This window comes from Ceratotherium simum, chromosome 14 (assembly GCF_057802395.1).
Source record: "Ceratotherium simum simum isolate JZ-2026a chromosome 14, ASM5780239v1, whole genome shotgun sequence".
Classification (NCBI taxonomy): Eukaryota; Metazoa; Chordata; class Mammalia; order Perissodactyla; family Rhinocerotidae; genus Ceratotherium; species Ceratotherium simum.
In genome coordinates, this window is record NC_141913.1 from 4502977 (window position 1) to 4515783 (window position 12807).

The window sequence follows — 12807 nt, forward strand, 5'->3', positions numbered from 1 at the left end:
TTCTTTATTCGCTCTATTGCATATGTTTGAAATTTTCCATCAAAAAGTTTTAATGATGAATCCATGGTTATGAGCAAATAAGAACATTATTTTTCAAAGTTTACTGATGATGCCATTTGCCTGGTATGGGGATATTCTCTAGTGTGTAAAGAGCAGATGTATTTAGGGCCCCTTTCATTCCTCAAGCAAACAATAATTCAGAGCCTACCACTTGCTGCAAGACAGCAGTAAACTGCCCTTGGAGCGCTCACATTCTGGTGGGTGGCACAGACCATAAACAAAAAGAGAAATTTGAGGTGATCAATAAAGTTACATATACATCAAAAAAAAGTTTTAATGATAATACTCATTTAAAGTGCCTTTGGATTATTGTTTTTTCCCCTAGTTCTAGGGGTGCCAGGAGTCTCATTTGTGGCCTCTGAGGCTCATTCCCTGTGTCATCATCATTCCTGAGAATGCTTCTCTGGCAGGTGCTGCTTTCTGTGAGACACACAGATGATCCGGGTTCAAAAGCGACCCCACAGGAAGGCGTTGTGTTTGCTTCTGCCTGGCTCAGCAGTTTTGCTACTTAGCTTCTCTTCTTGGGCTCCTCGCATCACGTGGACAGTCAAAGTTTGGGCTCCGTGCACACGCATGGCATAATCCTGGGCTCTGATAGCTACCAGATAATCCCTTTTCCAACCATAAACTTGGTGAATGGCAAGCTTCTCTGGTGCTCATCCAGAATTTTTGTCTTTCTTTTCTCGGCCGTTTATGACCTTAAGCGGGGAGCTTTACGCAGGTAGAGAGGATCTAGCTTCCCTCGTGCTGGCCTGCTCCTCCCCGTCCCACACCCATCCTTCAGGTAGCAGAGCCATCAGGCCTGTCTGGGCTGAACTCCCCCTGGGTTTCCTCTCCTACGAAGTGCTCTGAATCTGAGTTCCTTATTTCTGGCACCTAGGGATTTCTCTGTTAGTTTTAAACATGTATAGAGACAAAAAAATTATTTTATTACATTTTACTATAGTCCATATTTAGGGGCCAGAGGGGGAGCAGTGGGCTTGGAAGTCTGCTTAGGTCTGGACGTGGTCCAATGTCATGGCTTTTCCAAGAGCTCTTGGCATTCCTGCACTAAACTTGCCGTTCTCTTAAGCTAGTTTGAGTATCTGTATCTTGCCATCAAAAGAGCTCTAACTAGAACAGGCATGATGTGGTCAGAGAAAGATGAGATGACAGAGGGAAGATGACAAGCAGCTTTATCTCTGGAGTTTAGCAAAAGTTTTGAGCTGGGGAGTGATGGGACTGATCTGTGTGTCAGAAAGGCATAGCATGCAGTGCTTTGAAAAAAACAACTGCTTGGGGTTGGGGGCAGGGAAGAGAAGAGAGGCAGAAAGACTCTTTATATGGCCCTCACAATAACCCAGGTGAGAGATGATGATGTGCTGAACTAAGGCAGTGGGAATGTGAGGTTTTAGGAAAAAAAGAGATTAAAATTTGTGAGTATCTGATCTGCCCACACTAGACATTCTCCGTGTGTTTTCTCATTTGCTGTTTGCAACACTCTTGAGAGTTCCAAATTTAATTATCATCTCTATTTTACAGATAGGAAATTAGAAGCTCAGGGAGATTAAGTAATTTGATCCACGTCATATAACTAGTAAGTGGTTGAGCTTACTAAGCTCGAAATTTGAACTTATGTCTCTAACACCAAAGCCCATCCATGTTCTTTTCTTTACGTAAAGGACCTTTTAATAGGAATCGGTGATAACTTGCATGTGGAAGATGAGGAAGAGGGAAGAGTAGAGAAGGACTCTAGGTTACTAGCTTGGGTAGCTATCAATTGGGTATGCTAGTAATTGAGAGAAGGGATACAGGAGGCAGAGAATGCTTGGGGAGGAAGGAAATGAGTCTATTTTGTGCAGTGACAGGAAGTCATCCAGGTAGAGATTTCTAGTGGATAGTTGGAAATCAGAGGCTGGAGCCCAGAAGAGAGTTCAGTTAGTGACAGAACCTTTGAAGTCATTGCTTTATTGCTGATTACAGAAACCAAGGGAGAGGATGAGAGTCTTCAGTGAGTTGGTGAAGTGAGAAGAGAGCCAAGGGTGTAACCTGGAGACATTAACATCTAAGGAGAAGGCATCGATGGAACCAGGAAAGGAGTTGAGAAGAATGGTAAAAAAGGTAGGCAGAGAATCCATAGGGAGTAGATTCTCAAAAACTAAGAGAGAGGAAGAGAGATTTCTTTTTTAATAAAGAGGGAATTTTCCATACCTAACAAATGCTGAAGAGGTCAAATGGAGTATAGACTGAAAAGAAGCCATTTGGATCTGCCAGTTAGGAAGTCATCAATGACCCTCAGAAGGACAGAGAAAAGGAATGATTAATTCTGCCTGGGGCAGGCTAGAAAAGGCTTCAAAGAGCTGACATTTGAATTGGATCATGAAGCATGGTGGGATTGTGCCAGGCAGAGAAGAGGGTAAAAGGCTTTTCGGGCAAAGGGAATAACATGAGGGGAAAACAAAAATCCAAAAGAAGAAACCATTTGGAACTCAGTTAGAGCTTTTCGGGTTTTCGTAGGCAACATCAAGTTGGCAGCACAAGTGTATTAGGCCATGTTTTGTTTTCTACATTTTGGAGAATCTTATGGTTTCTCTTTCCACTGTAGACACAATAATTGAGATTGGGAAATATGACTGATGTCTTCCAAAGGGACATAGAGGTCAATCCTTTATGAAAACAGAGCTTTAATCAAACAGAGTAAGTGGGAAGACTCTACAGATACATCCTATAGAGCATGTCACGACGTAGGAGGGTAATGAATGCTAGCTGCTGTAACAACCCTAGAGCTCTCAGTGGCTTAACACAGTCAGAGTTTAGTTCTCACTCACACAGAGTCTGACGGCGCCCAGCAGCTCTTCGGGGCAGCTCTCCCCCACTAAGCAATGCAGAGATCATTCCATCTGTGCTCTGCATTCTTGTACCCCTTCACTCCCAGCCATGCGGATGGGGAAGGAAACCATAGGGAATCATTCGAGATACTTCATCACCCCAGGCTGGAAGTGAAACCTTACTGCTGTTCACATTCTCTAGGCCGTATTTAGTCAAGGGGCCAACCTAACTGCAAAGGAGACAGGAAATGTATGTGAGCACATAGGTATGGGTGAGCACTAACTAATGTTACACGGATTATTTGATATTAAAATATTGATTATTAAAATATTCTTTGCTTCCCTTGGAAAATGTTAATGGCTTTAGGTGTTGTCCATTTTCTACATTTTGCAAGTAAACTTAGTCCTCTGATTCAGGGCCTACCACCTCATTTTAAAATAAAATTTTGTGTTTTTCATATGAATTGTGCAGTTACTGTGGAAAACAGTATAGAGGTTCCTCAGAAAATTAAAAATAGAACTATGGTATGATCCAGCAATTCCACTTCTGGATATTTATCTGAAGGAAATAAAATCACTATCTTGAAAATCTATCTGTATCCCCATGTTCACTGCAGCATTATTTACAATAGCCAAGACATAGAAATAACCCAAGTGTCCAGCCACACTTAGGGAGGCAGTCTGCCACTGGAGGGAGGAAGGGAGGCTGTGTGGTGCAGAAGAAGGGCTGGAAGATTCCGCTTTTCCACGAGGCTCTGCCCTTGACTTGCTTTGTGACCTTGAGGAAGCCTCTTAGCTCCTCTAGGGACCTCAGTTGCCTCCTCTGGCTGATGTGGAGGTTGGACTGTGTCAGTGGGTTCTCAGACACCTCTGATAAAACCTAGGGCTTGGATAAGTGGTTCAAGGTGTTCCAAACACTGAAGATTTAAACTGCTTGAAGAAACCTCTGTTTGGATCTTTCCATAATTTCACTTGAAAAAAGGTTTTTGTTTTGTTTGTTTGATTTTAATTAAAAAAAAAAAAAGAAAGTGATAAACCATTGCATTGGAGCATCTGTAGTGATTTCCATATCTAGCATTTTCAGGTGTTAGAAATACTCCAGCAACATGAGGCTTTCAGCTCCATCTGCAACACGTTAACAAAGCCTGGCAGCCCAGAGAGTCGGCCCCCCTCTCCTCCCCTCTCTGCTCCTCTCTAGTGTAGCTCTTCTCAATTCGAGCTACACCTGCTGTGCGGATGGAGGTCGGAAGCCTGTGAGTCAGAGGTGGCAGGACCAGTTTGAGCAAAGGCACAGAGGCCTATGAAAACTCAGCGGTCTCCCTTAAGGAAGAGAGAAGTAATGTTTATTAACATCTCATGTCAGCCGGTACCAATGAGTCCTGCCCTCATCAAGAGGGTCTAAAGTAAATTGTGGGGTGAGCCCAGTGTAATTTTCACACTTCTGGACCACTCTGTCTCAGTTTCCCAGCGGACTTCCATAAGAATCCACATGGCTCATAAGCTCTGCTTGGTCAGAGGCCGAAGCTCTAGGTCTCAACACCAGTCTCAGAAGGACAGTTGGGTGGTACTGACTCTGATAAACACAGATGGAACTTGTGAAGAGTTTTAAAAGGCTTACAAAAAAAAAAAAAAAGATTTTCTCACATTCTGTGTTGGATCTTGAGTTAATTGAGTTCATTGCTCCAAACACTATGTGAGAGAAAGAATGTTCAAAACATGTGGAGAGTGTCTCAATTTATAAAGCACACGTTAGAAAGAGTGTGTGTGAGGCTGTCATCCTGCAGGGGCTGCAGACCTGCTGAAGCCAGGTCCCCTCAGGAAGCCAAGAGGGAGCTGGTTCATCTGGTGCACCGAGTGCTGACCCACCTGGGAAACGCGGGGCGCTCTGTGCTCTGAGCTTCCCTAGCTCCCACTTCTTCCAGGGCAGGCCCATTTGCCTGCTATCCCCGTCTTTCGGTAGGGGTTTTAGAATCCTCAAGGGGCTAGTGATAATGAAACTTGGACTTTTTTTCCTCCCCCCACAAAATGCTGAGATAAAAATTCTGGAGATGGATCTGTTTCCAGTGAGATGAAAATAATCTGGACCACTGGACATGTGGGAGAGTCCTTTTAGCCAAAGTTTGCAGGAGCAGCTTCCAGAGGGTTCAGCTTGGGTCCTTGAGCCCTGCCCAGCAAAACTAACAGCTCTGCTTATCTGTCATCACCAAATAAATATTAAATCATCAGATTTGAAGACGTGATTCTGCCATTTCACATGCTATTGACATATGATCAGAGCCCCCCGGTGGTGAGTTTGCACCCATGAGCAGTTGGCATTTTGGAGTGCTCTTGATTTCCAAAAGATCAAATCTTACACCAGACGAGATCTATTTGCGTTCCCTGGATCTTACCGTCAAAACTCCAGGGTAGTCAAGTATTATTTGAGACCCAGAAATATTGTTGAAATAACTGGTTGGATCTCTTTCTGATGGTAACGTGTGAACCTAGTCAAATGTAACTCCTGCTGCTGTGAGCACCCAGCTTTTCCTCACTTACATTCCCCTCCCTCTTTGCTTACCTCAGAGAAGTTGCTAGACAGTCATTTTTGTCCAGAGAATCCTATTTCTTTGTTTTCTTACAGGGTTCCATGCTGCTGCTGAAGTCTCGGCAGCTGTAGCATCCACTCTCTGTCACTTAGGGATGTATTTCAGGTTATGGGCGTGTTAATTAGTATCATCACAATTCTGTACTTTTTGAAGCCTCTTTGGGGTGGTGGGTGATATAGGATTCTACTCCACATGAGCTGCCAGCACCCTGAGAGGTGTAAGAGCCCTGCTCTCCAACCCTCCTTCTGATAGTTAGAATCAGCCTGACAATTCCAGAACTGCCCAAACACTGCTGAACGTGAACTCAGGGTCCAGTGCCAGGTGACTGGTGGGGGCAGGCCCCAGCTGCCAGTGCCTGCCTTGAGGGCTGTGTGTCCTCACCAGCCTAGCCTGGGGTGTGATTATGGGTTTCAATAAATGCATTTGCTGCTCATGTTAGCCAATGGGCTTCTGTACTTACAGTGAACATGTCTGACTAGGCATTGTCTAATTTAATTAATTTATTTAATTATATAGCTTTTCTCTTTTTCATCTTTTTCAATCACACTTCCCGTGAATTGAAGATGCTGCTTCTTTTGCAAACTATGGAGCCAACATTTTTTTCCTTCATTGGTGTATAATCTTCTATTTGCAATCAAATATGACCAGAAATTGTGTTTTGAGATCAACTATGTTTATGGTCCCCAGAGCTCAACTTGTGTGCTGGAGGACACTGGAGGCACGCTGCCTCTCATTCATGGTCCCTTCTGCACAGCTGAGACCTCCTCCTGAGATGGGTGTGTCCCTCAGGGGTGGCCGTAGCACATTTGCATCTTGCCTGTTCTTTGCAGAGCCGTCAGGGCAGGTGGTGGGCAAGTGATCAGTTTGCCAATTCTTGTGATGTGGCATCAGGCAACCACATACGATGGGTTCAAATTTGGCCGCTAACATTTTCATTTTCTTGAGTTAACGAAGAGGCTGGGTTGAGAATTTCAAAGTAATTCAAAACAGATTAAAAATGCTTCTATGTGCTTTCAATGATTTTACTGGGTTTATAAGGAAGACAGAGAAGTGTACAAAAAATACAAAGCTTCTGTATCTGATGAAAAGTTAAATAACTTTCTCAGTCTCCAGGATCTGACTCTAGTCTCATATCTGTCACAAATCAGGCTGGTTCTCCTTTACCTTTAGTGAATTTACCTGCCGTGCCAGGACAGCACCTTGACCCTGGTCTCACTCCTTCCAGAGTGAACCAGCAGCTTGAACAGTTCGCTCCCACTCAGGAGAAGAGTATGGGCCCCTGGAACATGAGCCTCCAAGAGACTTGAAAGCAAAGCTGGGTTTTCACATCGCCTTTTGTTTTACGAGTGTTAGGAAAATGCTGGCTGTTTACTAATTATCAAAGCTGTTTTTATGACTTCCCCAGAGGAAAACAAAAAAGGAAAGGATCCAAGTGCATATTCCTCTCGGCCTGGGATGAAAGCTTGACCTTCAGCTCATGGGGAACTGCATGGTTTGAGGCACTGGAAAATAAAACTCGGAATTCGTGGTCAGGAAAGCAGGAGGCTTGAAGTTGGAAGCCAAACAGGAACAGCTGTCGTGATTGGTGCCGCATATGCTGGCCTGACGTGACAGACCCGTCCACGTACTGTCCCTGTGGCGGGAGAATGCCCTTTCCTGTGCACGGGGGCTTCTGCGGGTGTCCCATGGACACTCAACCCCTGATTAACCAAGCATGGGAAAGACAAGCCCCAAGACCCCAGGGCATCTCAGTGCCTGCCCCCGAGGGAACACCGTGGCTGTGTTCTCCACACAACCAGTCTTGCTTGGAAGCCTCAGATACAAGGAAGATAGAAGCAGAGGACATACCATTATTGCTGAAAATTTAATTATACTGATTTAAGACTCAATCAAGTTTGACTGGAACAAAAACACTTCTGCCTTTTTAAGCTTCTGAGGCCTTAGAACTGGCATCGAGCAGAAAAATATTTTCATGGTGGAAATTTTTATTTTTTCGTTGGGATCTACATACTGGGTTAAATGCCATTAATCACCATTCAAAAATCAGCATAAAATATTCTTTTCCCCAGAGAGGATGTGAAAAATCTCTCAGCTTGTCAGTTACTATAACCACTGGGTTCCCGTATTTATTTGCGTTCTTACTTTGGTCTCTTTTCAATGGACAGGCCCTTTACGGCTTCCTTCCTGTTTCTATCAGCGGAAATTGAACAGTAAAAATGGTAAATAACTTAGCCCTATCAGTTCCCATGATTTAGATTCTTTCTTTTATATTCTCGTAAAAATCAGCTATATCACTTTCTAAAAATAAAATTTAGGGTTGCATGTATTGTTCTCCTAGCTTTGGGTTGACCTGTTTGAAGAATTTATGACAATGTGCTATTTTCATTGAACATCACTGGGTTAACATTCTAAAATGCCTGCAGATTTGGGTTTGTAGCGTAGACCAGTTCTGATTTGGAACTTACAGTTTACTATAAACGCTCTCCAGTCGTAAATTCGTTAACAATGTTCCCCCAAATGTAAAGTATGCACTGGGATTACTTTAACCCAGGTGCCATGTTTTTCTTCATCACATCTGTGGGGGATTGGATGCTGTGGTCGTTACCCAGAAGGCACAAGGAGGAAGACGGCATCAGGAATTGGAAACTATGAACATGGAAGCTGTTGTTGGACAAATTCAACAACCAGCACAACAAAAACCGCAACAACTAAGCCAGCCAGGGCTCCATGACTGGACTCATGAGAACAAGAACCACCTGGTTCAGCACAGACCGAGCAGACAGTACCGGAACTTAAAGGACTCAGAGAGGTTGGAGCCCTGAGGCTCAGGCGCGCCCCTCTGTCATAGTGATGACCTTACCAGGTGGCTGAAGAGCCCAGACCACACCAGGGCCAATGCCCGCCCAGAGGGCCAAGAGCACAATGTCCGTTTAAAAGTAAATCAATACCGTTGGTGGGTCCCTTTGTTTCTTGTGAAGTGCTTTCTCCTGAGTTATCGCGTGTACTCCTCATAAGAGTCTGAAGGGGCAGGAGTCATCATCAGTGTTTTACAGAGGAGGAGACTGAGGCTCAGAGCATTGAAGTGGCTTTGCAAGGGCCCCCAGCTGGCCAGTGGCAGCGCTGCCCTTTGCTTTTCACTATTTAAACGGGTGCCTTGGAAAGGGGGTGATCTAGTCAATGCTTCTCAAACTTGCACATGTGTAGGGCACCTAGAGATCTTGTAAAACTGAAAATTCTCACTCAGCAGGTCTTGGGTGGGGGCTGAGATTCGGCGTTTCTCAGAAGCTCTGCTTTCAGCTTTATCACTGGTTTTGTCCTGAATTTTCAGAACAAGGCCCTGCCCTGCAGCAAACTAAGCACCCCCACTAATGCTCTACTCTACACTCTTTTGCAAAAGTAGTTCCAAACAATTTTTGTTTTTCTGAGCCCTCACTATGGTCCTCAATCTCAAATTCTAGAATCAACTGTCCCAGAATTTCTCCAGCCAGTGAGGATCCACGTGGTCTTGTTATTAGCGTTAACACCCAACCCTCACTCAAATTGGACCCCTACTTGCTCTCAAGGAATCCAATACTGCAAAATTCTTCCTCTTCCAAATATTTCAGAAGCCACTCAGGAGATGTCATACACATGTCCATAGAGTAGTCTTGTTGTCACTCACCATCACAGTGATGGGGTTCCCAATAGGTACGTAGACCCCACTCTGAGGTGAGACTTGTTCTTCTCTTGACAGGGGCCTCCACTGCAGCCACTGCCACTGCAGGCAACACCCCAGATGGTTTTGCCTGGCCAATAGCCTCCTGGGAATTAAGAGAGCTTCTTCCCTCCATATCACACTAAACTGGGGCAGGGTTTCACAGAACATTGGGTTAAGGTGGGGGCCATTCTCAAATTATCGGTAAATTTGTTTAGTAGGCGAGCTTGGGGTACTGCAAAGAACACATGAGCTTTAAGGTCTGACATGTAAACAAAGTCTGACGGCAGATGGCCCGTGTGCTGGGCCTCTTGGAGCAGCTGGGAATGCGGAGAACCGGGCAGCACTGCAGAAGGTGTGCGTGTCCCTGCTGCCCATTCATCCTGAGGCAGTGCACAGAGGTCTAGCAGGGTGAGAGCTCAGGCCCTTGGGCTGTGGGGCCTTTACACAGCATGATCAGGGGGCAGCAGCTCCTCCTCCCCTGGAGCAGGCAGGGCTGGGGACCAATTCTGGATTTGTAGTTGTAGGATGAGGCAAGTTGGCACCAAAAATTGCCCCATCGGCGTCACAGTTGGGAAGCACAATGGTGTGTGTGCACGTTTGTGCTTGTGCATGTGTGTCTGGGGCCCAGAGTCCAAGTCTGGGGGCTGACTTGGACTAATGCCCGCAGCGTTTGGCTGTTTGTTTGCAGGATGTCACCCTGTATTTTGAGAGGCACAGATCTTTAATGGTGAGATTGGAGGCATCATGTGGGGCAGGAGGGACCTGCCAAGGCTCAGAAGAGCTGTCCCAGGGTCTCTCACGTGACACCATGTGGGTGTTTAAAGGCCCCAGCCCCTGGCTCTGACTGTCCTGACTGTAGGTGTGTTCGTGCATGGAACCTGCTTGAGCAGGGAGAAATCACGGAAATGCAGCCCTTTGGGCCGGGCTCTAGGAGACACCAATCCCAGTGTGAGTGAAGGGCTATGTGAGCTCTCCTGTCAGTGTTGACGAGCTCCCCAACCTCTGTGAGAAACCCCTTTGCAACAAAATATTCCCACCAGGCCTTGTCTCTTCCTCTGGCACAATATGGTTATTCTTTTTTTAAAAATCAAAGTTTTGGGGCCCGCCCGGTGGTGCAGTGGTTAAGTGTGCGTGCTCCACTGGGGCGGCCCGGGGTTCGCCAGTACAGATCTCGGGCGTCCACCGATGCACTGCTTGGCAAGCCATGCTGTGGCGGCATCCCATATAAAGTGGAGGAAGATGGGCACTGATGTTAGCCCAGGGCCAGTCTTCCTCAGCAAAAAAAAAAGAGGAGGATTGGCAGATCTTAGCACAGGGCTGATCTCCTCACACACAAAAAAATAAAAATCCCTGAGAGCGCTGCATGGTGATGCCCAGTATCCTGTCTGAAATGCATCAGACAGCAGCAGAGTGTTGCAGTTCATTGAAGAGGAAGCTGAGGGGCAGTGAGTGGACATTTCCCAGTGTTACCAAAAGAACTGAGAGTCAAGGCCGATTAGAACGTTATGAAATGAATTTAGTAGTTTGTGATTGCTTTAAAAAAATGAAATAGAAAATAAGCGAGTGTCTCCCAGTAAGTTAAGTATTATGTGATACACATATGCTTGGGTAAGTTGACCATATAATTTATCATCACTGGGACATTTTTGAGAGCACAAGGGGGCTCTAATAATAATCATGCCAGGAAAACTGCATAAACCAGGACTTCTCTGAGCCAATGAGGACATATGGTCACCCAGTTACTAGGTCATGATGTAAAATGTCTTTGTTACTTGTGCACTGTTGGCGGGAATGTAAATTGGTGCAGCCATTATGGAAAACATGGAGATCCTCAAAAAGTTAAAAATAGAACTACTATATGATCCAGCAATTCCACTTCTGGATATTTAGCTAAAGAAAATAAAAACACTAACTTAAAAAGATAAAAAAAAAAAAAAAAAAAAAAGTCTGTTTGATATACAGACTATAAGAGGCCAATAGTGCAATGAGGCTTTTAATGAAAAACACTCATTCCTCAAGCTGCCCCTTCCACACCGTCTCCTGCTCTCCTGCGCAACCTCTGTCATCTGTGTTGCCTGCTTCTTTGGCGTTTCACTCTGTGTCCAAACGTCTACAAGCCTCTGTGCCCACATCCTGATTTTCCATGTCAGATGGAATTGTTGATGGAGAGTTTGCTTTCTTACCACTTCCCACACCCTCCCCTTCCTCTCCTGTGTGCCATCCTGCCTCTGTTCTCTCAAGGCTGTTGTGTCTCCACTGGGGGTTAAATCAATATTCCTTTTCTACATTATTTGGACTGTGTTATTTTTATTCATAGTTGAGTCATAGAATATAGTATGATCACTTTTCCTTTTGTGCCAGTTTTTCTTATTTGAATTAATGATTGTCTCATCTTATTTTTGTTTAACTTTCTAAATACCTAGCACTCATTCATTCCCCAAATCTTCAACAGAAATTAAAATTTCCTTTGAATACTTCCAGGCTCATTGTGTGTTTTATCAATTTTATATAATGTATTATTATTATTATTATCATTACTGATATTCTGGTGACATCTCTGCTGGAGCCTTCTGCTGTCTGCTTCAGTCGGGTCCAGGCTGTTCTCGAGCCCTGCTGCTCAGCACTCGTTTGAGGCTTCCCTCCACTCCTGTCCTGTGAACTCCCTTCGTCTTTCACCTGTCCTGAGAGGTGCTGTGCTCTCCAATCTTATGTCTTCTACTTCCTGGCTCATGACTGCTTTTGACTGCACACCTTCTAAAAGCTTCCTGAGGAAGAATGCCTGGAAAGAAAAATTCCTGAGACCTTTCCTGCCTGAAGGTACGTGTCCTCTACTCCCCCACTTCATTGAGAGGTTAGCTAGGTGTAGAATTCTAGGTTGGAAGGCATTCTGCCTCAGGGTTGAAGGTGTTCCTTCATGATGTAGCAAATGAGAAGCTGGATAACGTTGTGTTCTCTGAGCTTTTATCTGAGATGTGTTTTGTTTTTCCCTCTGGGAAGTTTCAAGATGTTTTCTGACATTTCATATGGATGTGCCAGTTGCCACAATAGGGTAGTGTTGTGATTGGTGGAAAGACGCCAACAGCTCCAGTAAAAAAGTACAAGCGGACAAAGCCTTAGACTTCTTGGAATTTCCCATGCTCCAGATGGGGATGGGAGAAGCCCAGTGACACCCGGGTGTCCAGGAGAGGCAAAGAAGGAATGAAGCCATCTGATAGCCCAGAAGGGACCTCATGAGGGACTGGGGACATGTAGTGGTGACCCAGCTGGGCCAATGCCAAAGACCAAACAGGGTAATGGTTGCCTCAGAAGATGTCTGTGAACACAGATGAGGCACAGATGGCTCCATGCCCAATTTCTTGGCACTATGCATAGCCCCCAGCACTTTTCCCCAACCCCAGGAGAACACGGGGGCACAACTAATTTACCAGGATTGATTTTCCACCACTCTGGAAAAATAGGGACTTAAAAGACAAATTAAATTGAGTTATAGAAAAAAGTAAGAAATAATGTTTCTTGCACATCTAAAAATACAAACAATTTTTTTACTTGCTAGGAAATTAAATGTATTTATGTCTGTTTCCTCTGTAAACACCTTGCAGGCAAGAAACATGTCTTATCTATTTTTGACATGCCCAGAGTGTAGTTCAGAGCCTGACTC